The 14,525-nt window shown below is 53.0% G+C and overlaps 1 protein-coding gene and 1 pseudogene across 1 annotated transcript in view; one reads left to right on the top strand and one right to left on the bottom strand.

The window, feature by feature from the left end:
* Positions 1-14,525, bottom strand: part of LOC127474812 (zinc finger protein 729-like) — a 463,770-nt pseudogene that overhangs the window by 33,649 nt on the left and 415,596 nt on the right.
* LOC127474856 (zinc finger protein 239-like) overlaps positions 1-14,525 on the top strand; it is a 218,817-nt gene that overhangs the window by 2,981 nt on the left and 201,311 nt on the right.

Raw genomic sequence — 14,525 nt, 5'->3', positions numbered from 1 at the left:
CCCACCAGCTCATCCACACTGGAGAACGGCTCTACACGTGTGGGGAATGTGGGAAGAGCTTCACAAAGAGCTCCCACCTCCACACCCACCAGCTCATCCACACTGGGGAACGACCCTACAAGTGCTTGGAATGTGGGAAGAGGTTTCAGACCAGCTCCAGTCTCCTCCTGCACCAGCGGACACACAGGGATGAGAGGCCCTTCTGCTGCACCGACTGCGGGAAGGGCTTCAAGTGGAACTGCAACCTCATCACCCACCGGCGCATCCACACAGGGGAGAGGCCCTACAAGTGTGGGAAGAGCTTCACTGAGATGTCTACCTTCAACAAACACCAACAGACCCACCGGTAAGGGAAGCCCTACCAGTGCCCTGACTGCTGCCACTGCTTCCACCCCAAATTTACCCCCTGATGCTGAGGCAACCCCTGGAGTCCAGTGACTGTCAGTCCATCCCTTTCAACCACAAAGGGCCAGTCCCCTTTCCCAGGGGCAGGTTCTACCAACAGAACCCTTCTTGAGGGGTGTGTGGAGATTGCTGCCTTGGCTGATGACCCCCCCAAGGTCAGTCCTGGAGGTTGAGAGCAGAGATCTCCCCACCAGCATTGGTCTGGGGGAGTTCCATCCATCTCTAATTAACAATTACTGCTTTTGTACCAGCTTGAGTAGAATTGCTTCAACAATTGCTTTAGTGTAGAGCACTATCCTATCTTATCCTGTACTCCTGGTAGTTTTAGTGTGTATATTGTGCACTAATTGTGATGAAGATCTTTTGTCTGATCATTTGTATCTCTAAATAAATTCATTTCTATCAATAGATCTGTTTTGCCATCATTAAAAACTGGGGGACCAAAGTGATTTAGTCACACCTCTGTAATTCCTTTAATCTGAAACTGTTGGCATGATCCAAGGCTGAGATTGGATCCAGCAGCCCCCAGCACCCCACAGGAAGTTGGGAGCTCAGGGGGGCCACTCCCCCTTGCCAACGTCCCTGTGCCCAAAGACCCCCATGGGACTGTCACACCTGCCAGACCACCCCTTCCTTTTTCCACCCTTCTCCCTGTTCCTTCCAGTTTTCCACAGTCCACTCAATCCCCAGCCCCCTCCCCAGGATTGTTCTGGGGGTCCCAACCCCCACTTTTTTCCCTCCTCTCCTATGCCTTCCAAATCACCCCCCACTACTCAGCCCTCTCATTCTCAGTTTGGGGGTCCCACCCTCCACTTTCCCCACTCTTCTGACCTCTCCCACCCATTTCCCATCACCCCCCAAATCTCAGTGCTCTTCCCCCTCCACTTTTGGGGGTCCCACTCAGTTTGGGGTCCCACCACCCCTTTATCCCTTCTGACCCCCCTTTTCCCACTGACCTCCCCCTTCCCACCCCCCGCTCACCCGAGAGCTCCTCGCCCACAGCCGGGGGGGCTCCCAGCACCACCAGTACCCAGAGAAGTCCCTCCCAAAAAGGGGTTTGACGGGGTCCTGGGTGGGCTTTGAGTGTGTTTGGGGGTCCTTAGAGGCCTGTGTGGAGGTTTTGGGAAGGTTCCAGCACCTTTTGGGTTGAGCTGGGTGCCCACTGAGGGGCAGGTGCCCTCCCAAAGCCCCCCCAGAGTGGGTTGACACAGGGTGGTCTCTATTCCCGATCCATCCCGGGGTCGGTTCTGCCCCCCGCAGACTCGGCTACACCCCTTGGGATCCAGTCCCCCTTCCCCACTGCCCCCCAGTCCTGGGACTGGGGAGAACTGGGAAGCTTTACTGGGATCACTGGGAGCAGCCGAGTGGTGTCAGAATAAAAGCAGGGACAGGGGGGGACACACGACCCCCCCAAAATCCTCACAGGGACAGGAGGGGTCCAGGCTGGGCCCGAGGCCCCGGGGAGGGGCTGCGGCCGCCGCCGGCTCAGGAGCTCTGTGGGGAGAGAAAAGGGGGTGACAGCGGGGTGGGGGGTCCCCGGGGGGGCACAGACGCTCTGGGGGGACACACGACCCCCTGGGACCCCCCTCACCTTCTGGCGCAGGTAGAAGCCGAGCCCCAGCGCCAGGGAGACGAAGGCCAAGAGGAAGCCCCCGGCCCCTCCTTGGCAGCAATTGCTCAGGCTGATGGAGCCCGGCAGGGCCGGGGCCGCCGGCGGTGTCCGATCCCGGCAGGAAGCGGGGAGGGCCCGGTGGGGTCTAGTAGAAATAAAGCAAGGCACATCTCTCTCTTTTACCCCCTGGGCAGTGACCATCAAGAGCTGTCCCTGCTTCACAGGAGAAGCTGCACACACTTCAACAAAGTCTGTGGAAGAATCTGCTCCATCAAAGTTGGCCTTGGGCTTTTACGCTTATCCAGTGATGGAACTCCAGTCACATATTCCCAGCCAGTGAGCAGCTGATCTGTCAAACTCTGCTTCCAAAAGCAGGATGTGTGTTGGAAGGTTGGGGAACCAGGCTGGGTTTGGCACAATTCAACACTAAACCAACCCCTTGGCACCAGCAGCAACTCACACAGAGAGCTTGCATTGCTTGCATTCTCCCATCAGATTCTTTTCCAGGTAGAACATCCTGATACAAGGGGTCTGTTACCACCCACCCCAGAAAGGGGGGGGTAACCAGGTTCTTATTAATAAATCCCTTGGGGTGGATTAGAGTGAAATGAAACTAAATAATCAGTGTTTGAAAACATATATATGTAGGGTTTAATTTAGAACACTTTTGTTTCAAAGGTAAACAGGTATGTTGCCATTTTGGGTGTTATCATCTCTATCTCTCATCTACAGCAATATGGAATAAAGAGAACCTTTGGGGAAAATGCATAAGGGAGAGGAAGGAAAGACAGGATAAGGGTAAGGGAGAGTAAGGGAAGAAAAGCTGAGAATGGAAAGATGTCTATAGTCACTGCCCACGGGGTCCAGAGATGGAACTTGGGAGTTGCAGCTTCCATGTCTGTCAGTTGAAGTGGTGGCCTTGATCCGTTGGGGGTGGGGGAGGGAAGCCCCCACACTCCAAGAAGTTATGAGTTATTATATCCATGGATGGTGTCCCGGGCCATGCCACGAACCCCCAACATCTCCTGGGCCTGTGCAGAGTTCCCGTGAGGGGCCTGGGAAAAGGGTTTTTCCTGCCTTTCAGGATTGGCAGAGGGGGGATGGGCTTTGATGGGCCATCAGAGGTCTAATGCAAAAGTCCTGCAGAAACCTTCAAAAGTCCCTTGGCAATCCTGGAATGCACAAATCATGAACCATTTCAGTCTCTGACACCACCCCGTGATTTATGCATTCAATAATTTCTCTTCTGTTGTTCACTGTGACCCTTCTTTGTGGGCGGTGCCTTTCGTGTAGTGGACAGAAAGGGAGAAGAGTAAAGAAAAGGAAGAGACAGCACAAATCTTTTCCCAATGCAATGCAATTCCCTCCAAAAAACCCAAACCTTACAGTGAAATAGTAAGCATATGGGACATAATAGGATCTCAACAGCTACAATCAAATTTCCTAACATTAACAAAGTTACAAACATCAGGATTTAATCCTGTCACAAATCTAATTTTCATTAGCCACTGTCTCCACCCCGTGAGTAACCAGGGTATCTTTTAATGCGTGTTGGGTGTGAGGGATTCTATAATAATGTGTCTGTTAGAGGGGCCAATGTGTCTTGAAATTAGACCTGAAATTACACATCAGTTCTTATGCAAATACATTGAGTTACCTGGGAGCTGGTACAAGACTTTCTTAAATTCTCTTCCGGTAACACTTTCTTTTGTTTTGTCCAGATTTAGTTTAATTTGTTAATATTTTGAGAAATTTAGCCAAATATAAAAGTTGATGCCTTCTGAGGCATCAGGTTAATGCATCTAATGCATATTTGTATGATTCCATATATTATGGAATGTATGATAATATATTGAGAAATTTAGCCCAGGAGCTCATGAATATGCAGCAGGGTGGGACATTTGCATCCCCTGGGACGACCCATTGGTGACAACACATCTCACCTATGACATCACACCTCCCCATGACATCACAGCTCCCTGACATCACAGCTGACGTCACACTGATCATATGATATCACATCCTTCCTGTGGCATTACACCTCCCCTGTGACATCAAATCTCTCCTATGACGACACATCCATCATATGACATCACATCTCTCCTGTGATATATCATCCCTCTGACATCACATCCTCCCCGTGACATCACAGCCCACTGTGACATCACAGCTCTCCTGTGACATCACATCCTTCCTCTGACATCACAACGCCCCTATGATGTCACATCCATCCTATGACAGCACACCTCTCCTGTGGTATCGTATCATCCCTGTGACATCACACCTCTCCTCTGACATTACAGCTCTGCTATGACATCATATCCTCCCCTGTGACATCACATCTCTCCTGTGACATCACAGCTCTCCTATGATGGCACACCCTTCCTGTGACATCACATCTCCCCTATGACATCACATCCATCATATGACATTATATCTCTCCTGGGATATCATATCATCCCTCTGACATCACACCCGCCCCGTGAAATCAAATCATCCCTGTGACATCACATCTCCCCTATGACGTCACATCCATCATATGACATCATATCTCTCCTGTGATATCATATCATCCCTCTGACATCACATCTCTCCTATGACATCACATCCACCATATGACATCACATATCTCCTGTGATACAATATCATCCCTGTGACGTCACATCCCCTATGACGTCACATCCTTACCATGACATCACGCCTCCCCTGTCACATCACATCTCTCCTATGACGTCACATCCATCATATGACATCACACCTCTCCTGTGATCTCTTATCATCCCTGTGCTGTCATGTCCTCCCTGTGACATCACATCATCACTTTGACATCACAGCTCCCCTGTGACATCACATTCTTCCTGTGATATCACATCTCTCTTGTCATATCATGTCATCCCTGTGACATCCCGTGCTCATCTGTCACATCACACCTCCTGTGACATCACATCTCTCTTGTGATATCACATCCTTGTTGTGACATCAAGGCTCCTCTATGATGTCACATCCATCATATGACATCACAGCTCCCCTGTGACATCACATCCAGTCACATCCAGATCCATCCCAAGGTTGGGGGGGTGTGTGAGACAGGCAGAACCACAAATGCCTGCACAGCCCAGAGCAGTCAGTGTGGGGCTGTGCTTGCTGCTGCAGAGACCCCCAGGGAACAAACACAGGCAGGAGTTTGGGGGTGTGTGTGTGTCCTTAAGGAGGACACTTGCCTTATTATTCTTATTATTTGTAATATCTTATAGATCTATCATACAACACCTAAGGATGTTGTTGCCATAGATATTTGGGTTGGGTCTGGCTGAGCTGCAGTTCAGTTCCCCACAGCAGCCCTCCCAGGGCTGGGCTTGGCATTGGCAGCTGGAAGGGGGTTGAGAACACCCCAGTGTTTTGGCCACTGCTGAGCTCAGCACCAACACTGGGACATTCCTTCCTTAGCTGAGGGCAAGAGCCTGGCAGGGGACCCAAGTAGGCCAGCTGAGCCCAACTGACCCAAGGGACATTGCAGCCCATGGGAGGTCAGCTCAGCTCTAAAAGCTGAGGCCCGGAGCAGGAGGGGGGCATTCATTGTCTGATGGCTGCCTGCTGAGGAACCGTCCCGCGGACCCAAGCCCTGCTCCTGGGGAGTGGCCGACCATGGCTGCTCATGGGAAGCAGAGAACAAACCCTGCTGTCTTTTGCTTTAAATAAACTGCCTTATCCCAACCCACTATTTTGTTTTTCCCACCTTACTCTCTCCCCTGTCCTGTTGGGAAGGAGAGTGATAGAGCAGCTGGGAGGGCACCTGGTGTCCAGCCAAGGTCAACCCACCACACACCTGAACACTTCCAGAGACTGCACCACCTCCCTGGGCTACTTCTTCCAATGCCTGAGCACTCTCTCAGTGGAAAAAGGGTTTTTGAATATCTAATCTAAGCCTCACCTGATGCAACTTAAGGCTCTTGGCTGCATCCCATGTGGGCACAGGCACTTGGGGGGGTCTCACTGGCGTAGCAGGTCACTGACCATTTCCTCCTGCATTGTGGGGGCTTCACTCAGCTCCCCATCACCAGCTTCCAGCCAAAACCTGCCTGCCAGGTGTCCAAGGGGTCAGTTCTGCTGCCCCCTCCTTCCTTCCCCCATAACGGAAAACTCCCTCATTTTGGGTCCCTGTGCCCCAGACGGCTCCGACCACCACCTCACCCACCAGTCCCACAATCATGGAATGCTTTGGCTTGGGAGGGGCCTTAAAGAGCATCTCAACATCCTCATAGAAAAGAATTCCTCCTACTATTTCCTCCAACCCTTCCCTCTATCCGTGTGAAACCACTGCCCCTTGTCCTGTCACTCCAGGCCCTTGCCCAAAGTCTCTCTCCATCTTTCTTGTTGGCTCCCTTCAGGCACTGGAAGGCCACAATCAGGTCAGCACAAAGCCTTCTCTTCTCCAGCCTGAACAATCCCATTTATCTCAGCCCTGAGATATTTCTGAACCTCCCAGAATCCAGGGGCCATTGGGACCCTGCAGAACCTCCTGCATTCAAGTGCTCTTTGTGAGACTGCAGGCTCTCCTGGAACCCAAGGATTCCTGGAACACTGCAGAGCTCACGGAACCAAGGGGCCACTGTCCCACTGCAGCTCCTTCTGAAGCACAAGGGACCCTGGGACAATGGGAAATCTCCGAGAATCCAAAGGGCATTTTGGGACTGCAGGGCCTCATGGAAGTAAAGGAACCTTTGGAGACTGGGGAGGCTCATGGAATCAAGGGGCCAATGGGACATGTGGGGCCTCCTGGAAGCAAAGGAACCCTGAGAATTTCTGTGGGAACAAGTTAAGGCAGCAGCAGCTGCATTCAGTTAATCAGGATCAAGAAGGAGTGTTTTGGCCTTGACTGGTGTTTTCCATCCAGAGAGTGCTGTTTGCCAAAGTGGAAACCACTTGGAACGCTCTGCATGGCAGCCTGTGTTTTTCTCTGGTGGCTGAACACAGCCAGCACATGAGGGGAGGGGAATGTGTGGGATCAGGGCACTGCTTTGGGGCCATGCTGGGAATTCCAGTGGACTAAAAGACAAAGCCCAGGAGCTGTTTCCAAAGGAACCCCAATGAAAGGGGGACGCCGGAAAGATGGGCGGACAAGTCCTGAAATGGAACTCTGTGTGTGCAGCCTCATTTTCTCCTTCAGTGCCCACAGGAGAGGGGGCAAAAAGTGGGGGTTGGGACTCCAAAACTGTTTTGAGGGGAAAATGAGTATTAAGGGGACAATGGAAAAATGGGAGGAACAGGGAAAGGGTGGAAAAGGGGAGGTGGTCTCGTGGGTCAAATGGTCTCATGGGGGTCTTTGGGCACAAAGGGGTTGGGAAAGGGAGGTGGCCTCCCTGAGCTCCCAACATACTGTGGGGTGCTGGATCCAATCTCAGTCTTGGATCATGCCAACAGTTTTAGTCTAGAGGAATTACAGAGGTGTGACTGAATCACTTTGGTCCCACAGGTTTTAATGATGGTAAATCAGATCTATTGATAGAAATGAATTTATTTAGAATTACAAATGATCACACAAAACATCTTCATCAGAATTATTTACTGCACAATAGAAACACTAAAACTACCAGGAATACAGCATAAGATAGGACAGTGCTCTACACTAAAGCAATTGTTGAAGCAAATCTACTCAAGCTGCCACAAAATGAGTAATTCTTAATTAGAGATGGATGGAACTCCCCCAGACCAATGCTCGGGGAAGATCTCTGCTCTCAACCCCTAGGATTGACCTTGGGGGGTCCCCAGCCAAGGCAGGAATCTCCACACAACCCCAGGAAGAGATGTGTTGGAAGAACCTGCCCCTGGGAAAGGGGACTGGCCCTTTGTGGTGGAAAGGGATGGACTGACAGTCACTGGACTCCAGGGGTTTCCTCCCCATCAGGGGCTTCATTCGGGGTGGAAGCAGCGGCCGAAGCTCTTCCTGCAGTCGGGGTACTGGTGGGGCTTCTCTTACTGGTGGGACTGTTGGTGTCTGGTCAAGGCAGAGCTGTGGGTGAAGCTCTTCCCACACTCCCCACACTTGTAGGGCCTCTCCCCAGTGTGGATGCGCCGGTGGGTGACGAGGTGGGAGTTCCGGTTGAAGCCCTTCCCGCAGTCGGTGCAGCGGAAGGGCCTCTCATCCGTGTGTGTCCGCTCATGCAGGAGGAGATTGGAGCTGGTCTTAAACCTCTTCCCACATTCCAAGCACTTGTAGGGCCGTTCTCCAGTGTGGATGAGCTGGTGGATGCGGAAGGTGGAGCTGTCCCTGAAGCTCTTCCCACATTCCCCACATGGGTATGGCCGTACCCCAGTGTGGATGCGCTGGTGTCGGATCAGAGTGGAGTTGTCCCTGAAGCTCTTCCCACATACCCTACATGGGTAGGGCCGTTCCCCAGTGTGGATATGCTGGTGCTGTAGCAAGGCAGAGCTGTCCCTGAAGCTCTTCCCACATTCCCCACATGGGTATGGCCGTACCCCAGTGTGGATGCGCTGGTGTCGGATCAGGGTGGAGTTGTTCCTGAAGCTCTTCCCACATTCCCTACACGGGTAGGGCTGTTCCCCAGTGTGGATGTGCTGGTGGGTGAAGAGGTGGGAGCTCTTCCCAACACTCTTCCCACATTCCAAGCACATGAAGGGTTTCTCCCTGCTGGGAGGCTGATCAGGGACCACAAGCTCAGAGTTCCCCCTCAAGCTCCGGCCGCCTTCCCAGCACAGGCTGGCTCTTTCCTCCTCAGAGCACCCTGGGCTGGCTTTGGAGCCCCTCCTGCGGGGGGATCTCCGGCCCTTTTCCTCCCCGCTGCCTTCCTGCGCCGGGGAGCCCTTCAAAACGGCCTCTCCCACCAGGGTCTCACGGGGGGATTTGTCCTCCGGGCTCTCCGTCCTCAGCTCGGGGCCTGGGGCAGGAAGCAAGAAGGACAGGCAGGGGATTTGCCTCCGGCCCACAGGGAAGGCCAAGGACATCCCCCCAACTCCGGCCCCGGCAGGACGGCGGCGCCAGCGGGGTTGTCCTGCAGCCGGGGCCATGCTGGGCTGACAGAGCCAGCACAACACCCGCCCAAAGGGACACTGACTTCCTCCTCACCTGCCTGGGGGGCCCAAGGCATCTTCCTCTTCCTCGCAGCCTCCTCCTCCATCCGACCAAGCTTTGGGAAGGACAAATCCTGATGGGGGGAAAACAAGGGCTGAGTGCATTGGCTTGGGGGTTCCTCCTGCCCAAATCCATCTCTAGAACTCACCGGGCATCCTGTGACCATAAAGACCTCCAAAAGACCAAGATCCAGCCCAGAAAAACCCAAACCACTGACATTCAGGCAAAAAACCCGTCAGAAATAGTGAGATGAACCCCTCACAAACTGCAAACAGTTGAAATTCAGATAAAAAATACTCCAAAATATCAAGATTCAACCAGAAAAACTCTCCAAGAAGTTCCCCCTCTCTGGGCTCTCCCCTCTGGGGTTCAGAGGGTCTCCCCTCTCTGGGAAGCTGGGGGTCCCACTGAGGGATGCTGGCAGTGTTGGGGCTCCCAAGGGTCCCTTCTCCTCTGACCCTCGCCTTAGGGGTGCCGCGTTCCCAGACATTCCCCCTCTCCAGGTTCTCCACCTTGATGTCCTGGGGATCCCAGGGGTCCCCACTGTTCAGGTTTCCCCTTCTCTGCAACCCCTCTCCAGGCTCTTAGGGCTCTTGCAGCTCTCTCCTCTCTCCAGCTTCCCCTGCTCTCCAGGGATCAAGGCATGGGGACATCAAGGCTCCCCAACACCAACCCTGTATCTGCTCTCCCCCCTCCCCTCAGCCCCCCTCTGCCACCCGTTTCCCATTGGCCCTTCAGTCCCGGCTCCCCCCAGCTCCCTTTGGGGGTGACCCACCGCCCCTCACGCTCCCTTTGAGAGCGGGTCCCACCCGCTCTTTTCCCTTCTCTCGCCCCTTTCCCATCGTGGCCGCTCCGCTCACCCGACAGCAGCAGGAAGGGCAGGGACAGGGGCAGAGCAGCAACAGCAACAACAGGAGAACAATCACCCCCCATCCCATGGGTGCCCAGGAAGGTGGAACCTGTCCCAAATACCCTGGGGGAGCGTGGAGGTTCGGGACATACTCGGGCTGCCAGCACAGATTTCCCTGCAAAGTCTGCAGTGAGTCAAGCTCTGCAGAGGAGATTGTGCCCCATGGATGGGATTGCAGAGGCTCCCTCGGGTCCCCAGCATCAATCAGCAACCAGCAATAGACACAAAAGGGCCCCCTGAAGATTTCAGGGGGAGTGTCCTGTAGAGAGGGGACTGTAGAGAGGGGACAGTGTCACCCCACCAGGGCAGGGCTGGCAAGTGGGAGGCTGCTCCAGGGCTCTGCAAGAGGCCTCGTGCTCTGCTCGGCCCCAGCACTGGCTGGTCCCAACACCCCCGGCTGCCCCCGGCCCTGGGCAGCTCTGCTGCCACAGGCTGTGCCCTCACCGTGGCCCTGCAATGGCCCTGCCTGTCCCTCACCCGGGGCCCTGCCCGTGACCCTGTCCCTTGGCTCTCTCTCTGCCAGCTCAGTGTGGGGCACACGGGCTGGGGGTCCCTCCCAAGCCCCCCGGGCAGCCGGTGTTGGCTGGGGGGATGTGAGGGCTGGGCCTGCTCAGCACACTGACTCCACCCCCTCCCTGCCCAGCCCATTCCAAGGCCTGATTACTCTCTCAGCAAAAAATTGCTTCCCAATATCCAACCTAAACCTCCCCTGGCACAGCTCCAGACCCAGCCCTCTTGTCCTACTGCTGCTTCCTGGCAGAACAGCCCCACCCCCACCTGGCTCCAACCTCCTGGCAGGGACTTGCAGACAGTCAGGAGGTCTCCCCTGAGCCTCCTCTTCTCCACCTCAACACCCCCAGCTCCCTCAGCCTCTCCTCACACCACTTGTGCTCCACTCCCTTCCCCAGCCTCGCTGCTCTTCTCTGGATCCTCTGACCCCCAAAATGCTCCCCCTCCCATAGAAAGGCCAAGGGCATCTGGGGACAGTTGGGGGGCTTTGTGGGGCACTGGGTGATTACTGGGGGATACTGGGACACACTGGGGGGAACCAGAGGGCACTGGGAGGACTGGGGGGTTACTGAGGGACACTGGGAGGGCACTGGGAGGGACTGGAGGTGAACTGGGGCACACTGGGGAGCACTGGGAGAGAACTGGAGAGTTACTGGGGGATTACCAAGACACACGGGGGGACACTGGCAGGTTACTGGGCCATACTGGAGGTTACTGGGTGCTCACTGCAGGATCACTGGGCCATACTGGGGGCCAGTGGGAGGTCACTGGGACACACTGGCTGGTCACTTAGGGGGTTACTGGGCCATACTGAGCGTAACTGGGAGGTCACTGGGATATACTGGGGGCACTGGGATCCCCTTACTCAGATGTGGTACATCTCCCTCCCCTGGATTTTTGGGGGTATCCCTAGGACCCCTCCCCTGGGGGTTGGAGGATCCCTTGAAACCCAATGCTGGGCTTTAGGGGACCCCCTAAAATCCCCTCAAAACCCCTGAAATTCCCCCCTCGACCCATCGAAACCTCCTCAAGGACCCCTCATCCCTCCCCAGCACCCCCTAAACCCTCTCAGTGACCCACAAAACCCACCTGAGACTCCCCAAGCCCATTCAGGGACCCCCAATCCCCCCCACGGGCCCTCCAAACAGTCTGGGACACCTTAAACCCCCCTAGAGATCCCAAAACTGCCTCAAAGGTCCCCACAAAGCCTCCCAGGAACCCCAAACCTCCCCAGAGAGCCCCAAAGCCCACCTGGGACACCCCAAATCTTCTCAGAAAACAAAACTCCCATCAGAGCCTCCCAAAACCCTCCAGGGACCTTCAACCTCCCCCCCGAGTCCTTTCAAGGACCCCTCAAAACGTCCCCGGGAACCCCCGAACCCCCCCGCTAAGCCCTCCCGAGGCCTCCAGCCTTTCCACCCACAGCCGCGCTCCCCGCAGCCCCCGAGGGGATCCCCAGACCCCGCTCTCGCCGCCCCCCCGCCAACTCACCCAGCGAAGTGCAGCGGCCGCAGGCGAGTCCTCCTCACTCCCGACCACGAGGCCAAAATGGCGCTCGCTCCGCGCGCCCTCCGCCTTTACAGACCCGCCCCGCAGCCAATCAGCGCGCGGCCACGGCCCCTGCCCGCCCCCCGCCTGCGCGGGGCATTGTGGGAGTTGTAGTCCCTGCGGCGGGGGGGGATCGGGTGTTTTGCTTTTTAGTTTTTCTGTCTTCTTTTATTTTCTCTTTTTTCTTTCTTTCTTTTCTTTCTTTTTTCTTTCTTTTTTCTTTTCCTCCCTTTTTTCTCTCTCTTTTTTCTTTTTTCTCTTTTTTCTTTTTTCTCTTTTTTTTTCTCATTTTTTCTTTTTTTCTTTCCTTTTTTTTCTCTTTTTTTCTCTTTTTTCCCTCTTTTTTATTTTTGTTTTTTCTTATTATTTCCATTTCCCCTTTTTTTTTACATTTTTTTCTATCAGTTGTACTTTCAAGGAAGATTCATACTCAGATCAAAACAATCCCCAGGTACATATCCTGCCACAACAGATAATCTGCCATTGTTCCAGGTTCCTGAGGATTTCCCAGATCACAAACACTGAGACACCAAGGGTGGAAGTGAAGCAACTGTATCCTGTCCCTTACCACAGCCTCCAATCCACACCCAGCCCTGGATTTCTGCAAAGCCGCTGGGCAGGAGCAGGAGATGGAGCTGGTGCTCGGCGGGAGGGGCAGCAACAACAAACCCGTGTCTTTGGCACAGGGGAAGGAATTTAGTGCTTGAGGGGTTACATTCCACAGGCTCCCCTGGGGATCAGCTCATGCTTGGACAGTGAGAACAGCAAGAACATTCCTAATAAAAATGCCAGGGGGAAGGGAGCGGAGGGGGAGCAGGGGCAGGAAAAGGATGCAGAGCAATGGAAGATGGGCTGGGGCGGTCGGGGCTGGGGGAAGGCAGGCTGGACAATGCCTTGTTTGGTCCAGCAGCTGGACCAGCTCCAGGGCAGGTGTCGGGGCAGCCTCTGCCACAGGGACATGGACAAACAGACCCTACAAAAGCTCTCAGAGGGGCTGGGGGCTCTGGGTGGGGCTGCGCTCTCGCCTCAAGCCGGGATATCCCAGGGCAGGGGAACAGCAATTCCTGTCAGCTCCCAGCAAAGATTATTGGGGTTTGCACTGGGGAAATATTGACACTCCAGCTTCTTCTTCTCTTTTTAGAACTTTGAGCTTGCAGTCGGGTAGAAGGGCTGGTGGGGGAGTGGGAAGAGACCCACTGAGGGACACATCTCACCCCTCAGTTAGATGGAGCTAAACCCCTGATCTTGCTTAGGAAGAGCTGCTGATGCTCAGTTTTCTTCTTTCCCTTCTACTTTAGTGGGATATTACATTTCCCTGCAGTATTGGTGATAGAATGGTATGTCAGCTGGAATGGTTTGGTTCTTGCAGAAAGCATAAATGCATTTTAAGGAAGGTATTTTTACAGAGGTGAGGCCTCCAAAAAAACCAGAAAACCCCAAAAGTAATATAAGTGCAGAATAAAGTGAACTTTGGGGTTTTCTTTTTAATTCTTGGGTAGAAAAGCCATCCCAGTTAGGGACAGCAATTTATTGCATTGCTGAAAAAAAAAACAACCAACAAACAAAAAAAGAAATCTGAATTTGTTCTCTTTCAAAATTGTTTTTGATCATAATAATCCTCCTAGTGGAAAGGGCTAATTTACTCTTTCTAGAGGAATATTTTAAGTGTGATTATCACAATATCACAGCTGCTGAAAAGGTCTAAAATAGGACATGGACCTTGAACCCGTTCCTGCGTTTAGGATGTGGTGCTTAACATTCAAGAAACAATAGAACTGCAACTCATTTATTAAGGTATCATCTCAAAATGTTAACTCTTGCTCTGTAAAGACATGCCACAAGGATTGTAGAAAGCTTGCAGTATCCCAGGAAGTACATGTGGTATTTTATCAGTGTAAATATGGATAAGATCTTCAATATTTCTGCTGGCAATACTCCATAACTAAAGTAAGTTTTCCCCTTGGTGCTGCACTAGTTTATGATTTAATTGTTACTGACATTCCACCAGTCATATTATTGGCTTCACCAAAGGAAAGGGAAATAATCCTGTATTAATTAAAGAGAGTAACTGAATTCCCTCAGTCATCTTATCCTTGGCTGTCTGAGACAGTGATGCACTTCAGCTTCCCTACAGAAACTTCCACTAAAAAAGAGCTTGGGATAATAGTGAGAGGTCCATGTTGAAGGGTGTGCCTGAATTATCTTTAGGGAGGAGACCTTTTTTGGGGGGTGATAGGCACCCTTTTTCTGTCTGGGTTTTTTTCCCTTTCTTTTTGTCAGAGGCTTTGGAAAAGCTGTTTTGTCAAGAGAATAATATTCATTTATAGCCATGTGAACGGTTTCTATCCTATACCAGTGAAGGCAGTCACCTAAATACCCATACCCACGCCTTTGAAAATAAAACAAGGAGAAAATATGGAGTATTTGTTTGAGACCAGATAAACTGAATG

The sequence above is a fragment of the Manacus candei genome, unplaced genomic scaffold (genome assembly GCF_025592945.1).
Source record: "Manacus candei isolate 608988 ecotype Guabito, Panama unplaced genomic scaffold, ASM2559294v1 h1tg000045l, whole genome shotgun sequence".
In the NCBI taxonomy this organism is placed as follows: domain Eukaryota; kingdom Metazoa; phylum Chordata; class Aves; order Passeriformes; family Pipridae; genus Manacus; species Manacus candei.
The sequence above is the reverse complement of the archived record's forward strand: the minus strand, read 5'-3'. Positions and strand labels throughout refer to the sequence as shown.